We start from the raw sequence: 13,302 nt of genomic DNA, 5'->3' as shown, positions 1-13,302 counted from the left end.
GAATAAAATGAGACTTGCATTCTGAACTCTAAGAATAATCTGGTTTACTTGCTCTAGGGAAGCAACAGCATTTTCTATGAAGTCCCTCAAAGAAAGTCAAAAAACAAAACAAAACAGCAATCCTCTATGATACCCTGTTACCATGCTAATATCTTGCCATGACTGACTTGATGAATGTTATTTTTCTAGTGCCTTTCAAATTTTGGTTTGTTTGTTTAACTTTGCTACTTGGTCCCCTCATTTCATTGGTGTACTCCCAGGGAAGAAACTCCCTCTACCACTGTTCTTAGAAACTGTTCTGCAGTTTATAGTCTGAGAAAATTAGCAGTTATTTGAGAGGTTAAGTGATTTGCCTGAGGTCACACAGCCAATATGTGTGTCAGTGGTGGGACTTGAACTTTTGTGCAGTCTTTTGGATGCTAAGGTTAGCTCTCTACCAAGTCAGAGCTATCAAACTCAAATAGAAATGGAGGCCACTGTAGGAAACAAGGATCTCTGCAGGATGCATATTGACTTAGAAAAACATATATTGACATAATTTATGTTCTATTTATTTTTATTTATTTTATTAAATATTTTCCAATTACATTTTTATTTGGCTTAGACTCTGGAATATGGTGGGCTGCATGTCTGACACCTCAGCATTAAGCCTAACTATTTTCTTGTTATGAGTAGAGATTGGTTAACAGTGTGCTGAAACCCATGCTCCATATGAGACATGGGAGGGGGAAAGAATGACTATTTAATCGAATGCCCTTTATCAACCTTGTTATCTTATTTTCACTTTCACTTTTGTGCATGATAATCTCAAGCATCAAACTGATTAGAAGAATACATCAGATCTTTGTAAGACTTAAAAGCATAATAAAATGTTAGCCATTACTCAGTAAGCTCATAAAGCAGTGGTTCCCAAACTTTTTTGGCCTATTGCCCCCTTTCCAGAAAAAAAAATATTACTTAGAGCCCCTGGAAATTAATTTTTTTTAATTTTAATAGCAATTAATAGGAAAGATAAATTCACCTGTGGCCATCACCACCTCCCTGGATCGCTAAAGCACCCACCAGGGGGCGGTGGAGCCCACTTTGGGAATCGCTGTCATAAATGGTCACCAAACCTAAGTATATACAAGGCCAGCGCTCCTTTCCTGATCTCTAAGCTAATACACAGCAAGTACATTGAATTCGGTGTGTACTCAACTCCCTAACTTTTAGATTTCTAGTGGTCATATTTAAAAACATCAAAGGTCTATAACTTTGTCACTTTAGGTACTTCCTCCCCTGAGATAGCTCGCAATTAATCAACACACAAGTATTAAGCATCTCTTCTATGCCAAACATTGTGCTAGAGGCTAGATGATATAAAGACAAGAATTCAGCATTCCTTGTCCTCAAGGAGAATCCATTCAGTCGCTTGTCTATCGTCTTCCTAGTGTGATAAAGATACATTCTGAAGAAGACTTTTCCAGAAAGAGTAGTTGGACGGTAAACCAAAAGATCTTTGAGGTACATGAGTTATCAACAGGACACAGTAGAGGCTCATTTCACAACACCAGATTCCTTGGCAGGTGAGCTTTATAGGGCAACTTACCAGTGGCTGCAATAATCCAACAAGCTCCATATCGGGAGTGCTTTTTCCAAAGCCTCTTCCCTGGCATCAGAGAGACTCCCTGTGGTGCTCTCCAGTTAGGGAGTGTGATTTGCTCTTGCTTTCTCCCTTTCAAAGTGTTTTAATTTTTTCATATCTTGCTTAATATTTCATTGTTTCCCATGGATGAAAGGCGGAATGCTTGTTCTGAAAAATATATAACTCCTACTTACACAGACGGGATCGATCCCAGAGCAGTGTTCACAGCCAGAACTGCCAACTTCAAAAATAAATGATTTTGATATCTTCAGAAACCAGATTTTCATATTTGCTCTCTGAAGAGTGGAAGGTACATTTTTAATAAAGTTCTTGTTGTGATGAATAGCTGGCTCAAAAATAGCAAACAAAAGCTCAGCCCCTCCCAGGCTGCAGGAACCCATCAAATCAAGTGAGTCATTTGTCCTGTAAATTGGAGTACAGCAGAGATCTACTGTAAGGCTGATCTCAGTTGAGTGGAGGCACTCCACTTCTCATTATCAGCTCTGATTGCATAAAGGTATAACTGGCCTCCTGTAAGCCTCAAGACCACTGTGGTGCATACCTGCCTTTGTCCAATTTCAAGTTGCAAATCTGGAAGCAGATAGACATCACCTTGACACTATTATAGCAAGTTTCAGTGAAGAATCACCATCACTGGTGCATGTTTATTTGTGACGAAACTTAGGTCAGGGAAGCCTTCTGATTTCGTCTCTTATACATAGCAATGGAGTACAGAATAATTTTCAGAGATAAATATAAGCTGAGAATCCCCAGTAATCTCTTGCCCTGAAGGAATTGGGTACTTTGAAGATGATTACAGAGGTGTCAAATATATGGCCTGTGGAGGCCTCACACTGCTCATACCACTCCTTAGTGCAACAAAACCAGATGAATATGTAATTCAAAAGTATTTAGCAAAGTAAAAATACAGTGAAATATAGACAGCATTAATTTGAGGTTTTTAAAGTCAATATACAGCCAACAGGGACCCTGGTTTCTATTTGAGCTTGACACCAATAGTGCACAAAAAAGGGAAGAAGCAAATCCTAAAAGATTGTTAAACTGGTCATCAGAAAGACTTAAGTTCAAATCCCATCACAAATACTTAATAACTGTGATTATGGCAAATCACTTAGACCTGGGTCCAAATACTGATTCTGGCATTTACTAACCGTGTGATATTAGTAACTTAACCTCACTGGGTCTCAGTTCCTTATCTATAAAATCATCTGCCTAGAGTTAGAAGAGATCCCATAGGTAGACCATCTAGTATAACCATTCCATTTAACAAATTAGGAAACTGAGGTCCAGAGAAGTTAAGTGACTTGTCTGAGGGAAGTCCTGCAGGTAGGCAGTATCAAAATCAGCATTTTCACCTAGTTTTAGTGATTCCAGAATCAATAAGTCCCTGCTAGCTCTAAATCTAATGTTGTTGAGTTATTTTTGATCCTGTCTGACTCTCTATGATCCCATTTGGGGTTTTCTTGATAAAGATACCAGAGTGGTTTGCCATTTCCTTCTTCAATTCATTTTCCAGATGAGGAAACTGAAGCAAACAAGGATAAGTGATGGGCCCAGCTCATAAGGGTCTGGGGCCAGATTTGAACTCAGGAATATGTCCAGCATACTATCCACTGCACCACCCAGCTGCCCAAAAGTCCTTGATTCTGTTTAAGATTGTTCTGTATTTGAGGGAAAATAAATACAGAGCACAGCTAAAAAGATTACACATTTCCTACCTGGGATAAAGTCAGAAATGTTTCCTTTGCCTTCTTAGCTAAAAAAGTGACATGTTCATTCCAATGCTCCCTCTGGGTATATGGGAAACAAGCTGTGGCAAGAATACTTAAGAAGCCTTAGATAAGGTGCCTTGGGGAAACTATTGCCCTCACCATGAGGAATACAGGGTTCTTGGCTGTCCTTCACCATGGAGATAATAACACTAATGAGAGTAACATGATTCTGTATTGTTTGGAACATAACCCAATAGCAATTCTGACATCTAGGCCAAGTACCAGGAAATACACCTGGGGCAAAAAGCATGCAAGATATCTTCTGATAAGATGGTAGGGAGGCAAGGAAAGACTCATCAGAGATTGAGACAAAAGTCCCTGCAGGGAGACAATGGGGGGGGGGCTTAGATAGAGACTAGGAAATGACACCCGTTGGGGAAGAAATAAAGATTCTAGGACATTCTAGGACAAGTAGCAGCAGCTACTTGGTTGGAGAGGGAAAGGAAAAGGATAGAATTGGACTAGACTGGACTGCATAGGGCAGGTAAAGACTTCACCATGGCAGGGTGGAGCTGTTAGGGCTGTCACATTTATAAATTTTAAAGTACTCTAAATTCTGACTATATCACTTATTTCCCAGGGTTTTTGTAAGGATCAAATAAGATAACATATGAAATGCTTTATAAACTTTATAAACTTTAGAGCACTTACATGTTATTGTTCAGTTGTTTTCATTCACTGAACATTCATTCATGTTCAGTGTCCAACTCTTCATGAGCCCATTTGGGGTTTTCTTGGCAAAGATACTAGAGTGGTTGGTCATTTCTTTCTACAGTTCATTTTACAGATGAAGAAACTGAGGCAAACAAGGCAAGTGACTTGTCCAAGGTTGTCACACAGCTAGCAAGTATCTGAGACCAGATTTGAATTCAAGATGAGACTTTCTGACTCGAGGACCAGCACTCTATCCAGCGTACCACCAAACTGCCCAAAGCACTTATATTTATGCTAATTTTTATTGTTTCTCCTTACTGAAGGAGACCAAGTATTGGCAGCATCTTCTGTCTTTTGGCAAAGCCACAGTCATGCTAATTATACCGTGATTATGGTCTGGCTTTAGTTTACAAAGTACTTTTATAATAAGTATATGAAGTAATTTACATATTATAATACTCTTTTCAAAAATGAGGAAATAAACTCAAAGAGAGGAAATCTGCTTCTCCAAGATCACAGAGTCAGTAAGCTAAAGAACAGGGGCTCAAACCTAAATTCTCCAATACCAGATCCAGTAGATGGGAGAGGAACAATTACAATTACTCTTATACTTCAATGAGAATGGCTTGAGTTGGAAAATAAATGTTGATGTAACTGGAAATTCTATTATCTAGTAACTAACTGGTACTAGCTAGTTATAGTAGTGGTGGTAATAGTGGTAGTAGTAACACCAGCTAGAATTTATACATACTTTAAGGCTTATGAAGCACTCATTGGATCCTCACTGCAATCCAATTGCTATTGTTATCTCCTTTTTACAGATGAGGAAACTGAAGCTAAAAAGATGTTAAGTAACTTGATCAGGGTCCAACAGTGTCTGAGGCAAGATTCAAACTCATATTCTCATGATTCTAAGTCTAGTACTCTGTTCACTGCACTACCTAGTGTTATCATATCTTTAAGCAGATGGTAAATGAACTCTTCATAAAAGGGGTGAATTGGAACTGAATTGGGGCATCTTTGTCCCTTAGCAGTGCATAGGGCATAGAAAGGATGGAAAAAGAGATATAACTCTTGATAAAATATATCACTTCCTAGATGGCCACTTACTAGGTTGACTATCTAGAACAGTGATGGTGAACCTTTTAGAGACTGAGTGTTCCAAATGCAACCCTTACTCCACATATGAGCTTTCCCCCTCATCCCAGACAGGAGAGGGAGGAGGAGCTCCCATTGGACTACTGGGCAGAGGGGTGGGTGAAATGAGAAAGGTCCTCAAGCATGCATGGAGAAGGGGAAGAGAGCAGCCCCCTCCGGCATGCGTGCCATAGGTTCACCAATGTGGACCTAGACCCTTGGATCTGAGAAAACTGTGGGATGCCTTCAGTGAATTTTTTGGAAATGAAGCTGTGGAGGATCAAAAGGGCCAGGAATGCGTTAAATGATGACAGCTACCTGTCTGGTGTGATGGTAGCTTCCAGAAGATTCTGAATTTACCTTGGAATCTATCCTATTTTCCCACTCCCATAGTATCCTGGCCTGGACTCTGTCCTGACCCAAAGAAAATCTACTATATTTGGCCAATAGCTATTACATTGAGGAGCCAGGCATTCTCACATCATCCAGATGCCCCCAAATTCCCTAATAGCATGCTCAGACTCTTCTCTTAGATCTCTAAGCCTCCAGAAAGATTAAAAGATGAAAACGCGACCCATACTGAGGGTTATAGCTGTCTAGCATGGCACCCTGACACTCACACATATGCACAAATATACACACATAGACAATCTCCCCTAACCCACTGTGATAGTACCATTATCAACAAGGGCCACCCTCTCCTATCTTTATGGATATAAAGTTAGTTCTTTCACTAAAAATTAAGGAATTTATCCCCAAAACTGGATTAGTTGAGAGAACTAAGGCTCAAGTTTCCTTTCTGTTGGGTCCTTAATCCTCTTCAGTTCTCAGGAATTTGTTAATTAAGATGGCATTATCTATCTTCAGGACAAGGAGGAAAGTGTCACTATTTTAGGAGCTGCCAACGTGTAGAGTTTTTGGCCATATGTCTACATGTTGGCAGTCTTGTATCCAAACTTTAGACACTGCCAATCAACTGGTTGTTGCAGATGGGATGAATCACCAAGTGTCACTTGTGACAGAGGTCAGAACCTAGTATGGAGCCTGGCCATTATCAGTCATCAAATCACTATGATAACAAGTGGATAGATCTCACCTGTTGCTGGTTATTTTACCTGGCTGTTCATTCCCCTCCCCCTCCCCTTTCTCTCCTCTTCTTGCTTCCTCTTCTCTTCTCTCCTCCCTTTCCTTACCTCCTCTCTCAACTCATCAGCCTAGTACAATATGCATTTTATTGAGTAACTTTTAGTAACTTCAAATTCAACTTTAAAATAAGATTATCAGGTTATATGGATTTATTCACCCTGTTTGAAATAGAGTCCCCATGGCCTCAGACACTTCCCAGCTGTGTGACCCTGGGCAAGTCACTTGACCCCCCATTGTCCACCCTTACCACTCTTCCACCTAGGAGCCAATACACAGAAGTTAAGGGTTTAAAAAAAAAAGAAATAGAGTCCCCTATCTAAATATAAATAATGATTAAGCTCTAAAGTTTAGAATGGTAGAAGGCCAGAAGATTTTGACTGTAAAGGTTTTTTTTTAATGTATGCATAAGGAAATATTATTCCAGGTAACATTTTTGGAATACATTTTTATGGAGTGAAACCAGTACTCAACAGAAGTTTTCATATTTTGGGTCCTTTATTAATTGATGGAAAAGTAAAAATACATTTTTCCTTCTTTAAAAAAAATCTAGACTTTTTTGAGACTAAATTGGGATTGGCAAGACTATAAAATTGCCCTATAATTGAGCTACCCTTTTTTTCTTGTGTAATTGTCATGTGGCCTGCTTAGGGATAGAATCTCTTTTCAGTTGCTCAGGATGTTATTATTTTATCAGTGTCCCTTAAAGAACAGGACATTGTAAGGCCTACATAAACCTACATGGTCTATATGAGCCTTGAATTAAAAAAAATTAAAATCTTTGTTACTTATGAATGACAGCATGTCAAAATAGCTAGAAAGCTGGCCTGGTAGCTAAGATTTGGATTCAAGTCCTTTATTGACACATACTAGCTGGAGGAGTCACTTAAACTTGTGTTCTACTAAGCAATTGGTATCATACTTAAAAATGGGGGCCCCTATTATTGATATTTAGATCCCTGCTAGAATTCATACTATTCAACTTAGAAAAATATATATTAATATTATTTACATTCTTTTGTATTTTTATTTATTTTGTAGGCCCAATTACATTTTAATCTGGTTGGGGTGGGCACTCAGGAGTGGTATGGGCTGCAATGTAGCCCAAAGCTCAGGCAGTCTGTTTGATACCTCTGCTCTAGGCAATTCCCTAAGATTAGAAGCTATAGAAAGGGTGCCCCCTTGCACTGGTAGAGTTTCCTCATTCAGGAATACTCTATATCAGTGATGGACAAACTACTGCCCGTGGTCCAGATGGGGCCCCCTGAAATGCTCCATCCCGCCTCTGGGACATTATTCCTAATCTGACGAATACAATGAGTAGGATACAGTGCAATGAAACTTCGAAAGAGTTGCCTTAGAAACAGACTAAGAGATGAGCATTTCCTTTCCTTTGGACCCCTCTTTAAAAAGTTTGTCTATCACTGATCTATGTCAATGAAATCATAAGTCTCATCACTATCCTTATGCCTTTTACATGGCAATCATTTCAATTTAATAATAAAATAACTGAGAATAACAACATGTAAATAGTAGTTTTGTTATGTGAAATACTATAAGTAATTAATGTACATAATATTTATTAAATATATGATATATAGGGAATAAAATGAAAATAAATATATATAAAATGAAATTATATATATTACATATATACATATACTCTCATTTAATTCTTACAACATTCTGAAAAGTATGGGATATTTTTTATTCTCTTTTTTATGGTTGAGGAAAAAGAATCAGAGAGGTTAAATGATTTGCTCATGGTCACACTGCCAGTAAATGCTATTTCAGGCAGGGTTTGAAATTGAGTTTTCTTGAATTTAAACCTAGTACTTTTTTCTCAGATAGATTCATGAAAGACTCCATCCTTACTTTAAAATAATTGGAGTTAGGAGCAGCTAGGGAGCACAGTGGATAGAGTATCAGCCTTGGAGTAGGAAGGTCTTGGGTTCAAATCTGATCTCAAATATTTCTATCTGTGTGATCTTGAGCAAGTCACTGAATCCCACTTGCCTTGCCCCTTCCACTCTTATGTCTTTTAGAACATTAGATTTCCCAGGGGAAATCAGGAAGCAGGATGTCCTTTGCTCTGAGGTCTCCCAGGCTGGCAACAGTTTTGCCTACCACTAATGGAGTCCACACTCAGGGCACAGACAGACTTCCTCCTCCCTCATTCCATTATGGAATTCCCAGCTCCAGCTCCGTCCTGCTATGTACATCTTAATTCCTAATAATTAGCTAATCTCATCTTACTTATAACAATACTAAGCACTTAATAAATCATTTTTGACTAATACAACTCATGATCCCCCAGTGCTAGTTGTCTAGCTAATAATCAAATAATAGACTCAATCAATTTGTATTCAACTAACATAGCAAGGAGAGTAGTTACAAAATATTCTCCATAAAAAAAAAATCCTAGCACAAATTCTCCCCAAAACACACCCAGATTCCATGGAGGAGGAGGAATACAAATTTAAAGTAAATGATATCAAAGTACTAATATAGAAAAAACATATGGCTGATGTAACATAATTTTAGAAATACAGAGTCTTGATGTTGTTTTTTCCTGTAATAGGTCATTTCAGATCATGGCATCCATGATAATTGGTTACTCTTGTGCTAACTCAAGCTGGATCCTTCCAGGGAAGGTATATTTCTGGACCAGGCTACTGGATTCCCTGAGTTTGCTCCTCAGTTGAGTCATAGATTCCACCTTTAGTTTCAGGTTTAACTGTAATCCTTGGCCAAGAAAGCTGTGATGAAGGATAAAAGCTTTTAGTCTGGGATTAGCAGAAGTTTCTTCTATTTTCTCCATTAAGGCATGAGAATCTATAGTTCGCTTCTTCCCAGGCTGGAGGTGAGGAAAGAGATGTATAGCCTCTCTTTTTGACAAATATACCTAGTTGAAACCTATGTTTCTTCAATAAAAGACTTCACCCTAACTTATGGTGGCCACACAATACATTTCTCCAATCTCAATCTCTACAAACCCTTGGGCCTAAGAACCATATGATAACCCTTTGCTCATTAATCATCCAACAGTTCTGAAGGTTCAGGGTTTCCATTTTTTTAAAAAAATGGATTTTTCTGATTTCCTGATTAAGATGGCAGCAGAGTAAAAAGCAGCAGCTTAACCTCTCCTAACCGAAACATATAGGACTCCTCAAGAAGACATAAATACAAATCCAGAGCAATGAAGGGACCCCACAACAGGGCGCAGAATTGGAGGTATGTGGAATCAGGGCATTTCCATGCTATAATGGGGTGAAACAGCTTTCACTAAAATGCGAACTGAGCAACCTCCTCCCCCACCGCACACCACCTACAGTGCCAAAGCCAGTGCACAAGAGTTAAAGCAAGTTTGGGGCACGCATTAAGTCCTTGGCAGCTACCTGGGGTCACCAGGGCCTGCCCCTGAGAGCAGCAAGACTTAAGACTCAAAGAGGCTAAAGAACACGCAGACTTTGAACATAGACCCTGAACGCAGGCACAAGTGGGGGCGAAGATACAAGTACAGACATGGATTCTGAGCTCAGGCAAGGACTCTGATCCTGAGCACAGGAGTGGACCTTGAGTGGGGACCCAGTGCCGAGGGGTGCATGACTGTGGAAGCAGCTCCCTGAGACTGTTAAAGGAGCCTCGGGCAGAGGAACAAGCAAGGGGACCACCAGGAGGCTTGATTCTGAGAACTAGACCTGAGATCTCAAGAGCCTAAAGAGAGCAGACAGAACCTGAGTGTGAGGATAAACCTAAGAGGGCACAGGGCTAACAATGGCAAGTCAGAGACAAGAACCCCAAAAGAGAAAGATCATCAAAAAGAAATCTGTAACACTTGACAACTTTTACACAGATAAAATCCATATAACAGAGCAAACAGCAGAGGAGAACAAACAAGTAATCATATCCAAACCTTCCCAAAATAATGAAAACTGACCACAAACTATTGAAGAGTTGAAATCTGAGATGATGAGAAATATGGAAGAGATTTGGCACAAGAAGTGGAGGTTAGAAGACAGAAACTCCCAATTAGAGAAAAATGACCAAAAATCAAACGAAATGGTAAGCAAATTGAAAACCAAAATCTTGCAAGAAAATAACAGTTTAAATGGCAAAATTTCACATTTGGAAAGTGAGGCAATTCAACTGAAGCCCAGAAATGACCAGATTAAAAAGGAAAACCAAAAGATTATAACCAAAAACCAGTCCCTAAAGGATAGAATTGAGCAATTAGAAGCTAATGATCTCTCAAGACAGCAAGAACAAATAAAACAAAGTCAAAAGACTGATAAAAATAGAAGGAAACATGAAATATCTCAATGAGAAATTGACAGATCAAGAAAACAGAGCTAGAAGAGACAATTTGAGAATCATTGGTCTTCCTGAAAAAGCAAAAATTAATAGAAATTTGGACTCCATACTAAAAGAAATTATTCAGCAAAACTTCCCTGAGGTTCTACAAGAGGGCAATATAGATATTGATAGGATCCATAGATCACCCTCTACACTAGACCCAGAAAAGACAACCCCCCAGAAATATAATAGCCAAATTCAAGAGCTTCCAAGTAAAATAAAAAATTTTACAAGAAGCCAGAAAGAGACAATTCATTCAGATATCAAGGAGCACCAATAAGGATCACACAGGATCTGGCAGCCTCCATACTAAAAGACTGCAAGGCTTGGAATGTGATATTCAGAAAGGCAAGTGAACTGGGTCTACAACCAAGGATCACCTACCCATCAAAACTAACTATATACTTCCAGGGGAAAGTTTGGACATGCAACAAGATAGAAGATTTCCAAGTATTTGCACAGAAAAGACCAGGACTAAATGGAAAGTTCAATATCCAACCAAAAAATCAAGAGAAACATGAAAAGGTAAATAAGAAACAGAGGGGAAAGAGAGAAAACTTGTATCTTTTAAATTTGCCTCTTTAAGGGCTTGAATATGATTTAGATTATTTGTATTTCTATGTGGAGAAATGTTATGTATAATTCTCTATAAGTAACTCTATTCATTATTATAGTATTCACTACTGTAGTAATTAGAAGAATTATTCATAGGGAGAGGTTGCAATACTAAATGTTCTAAGATGATATGGGGGTGGGAAAAGGGGGGTGAATAGTAGAGGACACCAAGAGAAACTTGAATGAATAAGGAAATTAGGATATTCTATTACACCCAAAGAGGGCATGAGAAGGGGAAGGGATGAATACTATTATAAGAAGGAGAGGAAGAAAGCATTAAGAGATAATATTTAAATCTTACTATCAGTGTAATTAACCCTGAGAGGGAAGAGTAGCTATATCCATTGAGATATAGAACTCTATCTAACTCTACTGAGAAAGTCAGAAGGGATAAACCAAGTGGAGCAGAGGAGTGGGGAGGTCAAAAAAGGGAGGGGAGAAGAAGGGGGAAGGAATTCATTAGACCTTCAAAATAAAACGAGGGGAACAATAAGGGAGGAGGTAGAAAGGGAAGTAAATCAAGGCAGGGGACAAGGGTTACTGGCATAAAGCAAACCACTGGATTAAAAGGAAATAGTGTAAGAAGAAGGGGCAGAACTAGGAGAGGATACCAAAATGTCAGCAAATACACAACTGATAATTATAACTCTGAATGTGAATGGGATGAACTCACCCATAAAAAGGAAGCAAATAGCAGAGCAGATTAGAAACCAAAATCCTAACATATGTTGTCTATAAGAAACACATATGAGGTGGGTGGACATACACAGGTTTAAGGTAAAGGTCTTGAGGAAAATCCTTTGAGCCTCAAATGAGATAAAGAAGGCAGAAGTGGCAATTATGATTTCTGACAAAGCCAAAGTAAATATATATATGATTTAAAAAGACAGGGAAGGTCATTACATCCTGATTAAAGTTAGTATATACTATGAGGAAATAACATTGCTCAGTATGTATGCACCAAATTGCATAACAACCAGATTCATAAAGGAGAAACTGGAAGATCTCAAGAAGGAAATAGATAGTAAAACCATACTAGTGGGAGATCTAAATATTTCTCTTTCAGATCTAGATAAATCAAACTGAAAAATAAATAAGAAAGAGGTAAGAGATGAATGAAGTCTTAGAAAAACTAGACTTAAAAGATATGTGGAGAAAAATAAATAGGGACAAAAAGGAATGCACCTTCTTTTCAGCTACACATGGTACATTCACAAAGATTGACCACGTAATAGGGCATAGAAACATTGCAAACAAATGCAAAAGAGCAGAAATAATAAATGTAACCTTCTCAGATCATAATGCAATAAAAATAATAATTGGTAAGGGCATCTGGACAGGCAAATCAAGAACTAATTGGAAATTAAATATGATACTCCAAAACCAGCTAGTCAAAGAAGAAATCATAGAAACAATCAACAATTTCATTGAAGAGAATGACAATGATGAGACATCCTACCAAACTCTGTGGGATGCAGCCAAGGCAGTACTCAGGGGGAAATTTATATCCTTGAGTGCATATATTAAAAAATTAGGGAGGGAAGAGATTAATGAATTGGGCATGCAACTTAAAAAATTAGAAATCGAGCAAATAAAAAATCCCCAGATGGAAACTAAATTAGAAATACTAAAAATCAAGGGAGAAATTAATAAAATCAAAAGTAAAAGAACTATTAAATTAATAAATAAGACTAGAAGCTGGTATTTTGAAAAAAACAGATAAAATAGACAAAGTACTGGTCAATCTAATAAAAAAAGGAAAGAAGAAAGCCAAATTGACAGTATCAAAGATGAAAAGGGAGACCTCACCTCTAATGAAGGGGAAATTAAGGCAATCATTAAAAACTATTTTGCCCAATCATATGGCAATAAATATAGCAATCTAGGATATATGGATGAATATTTACAAAAATATAAACTGCCTTGATTAACAGCAGAAGAAATAGAATACCTAAATAATCCCATATCAGAAAAAGAAGT

The sequence above is a fragment of the Gracilinanus agilis genome, chromosome 1, assembly GCF_016433145.1.
Source record: "Gracilinanus agilis isolate LMUSP501 chromosome 1, AgileGrace, whole genome shotgun sequence".
NCBI lineage: Eukaryota > Metazoa > Chordata > Mammalia > Didelphimorphia > Didelphidae > Gracilinanus > Gracilinanus agilis.
This window is presented reverse-complemented; position numbering follows the sequence as displayed.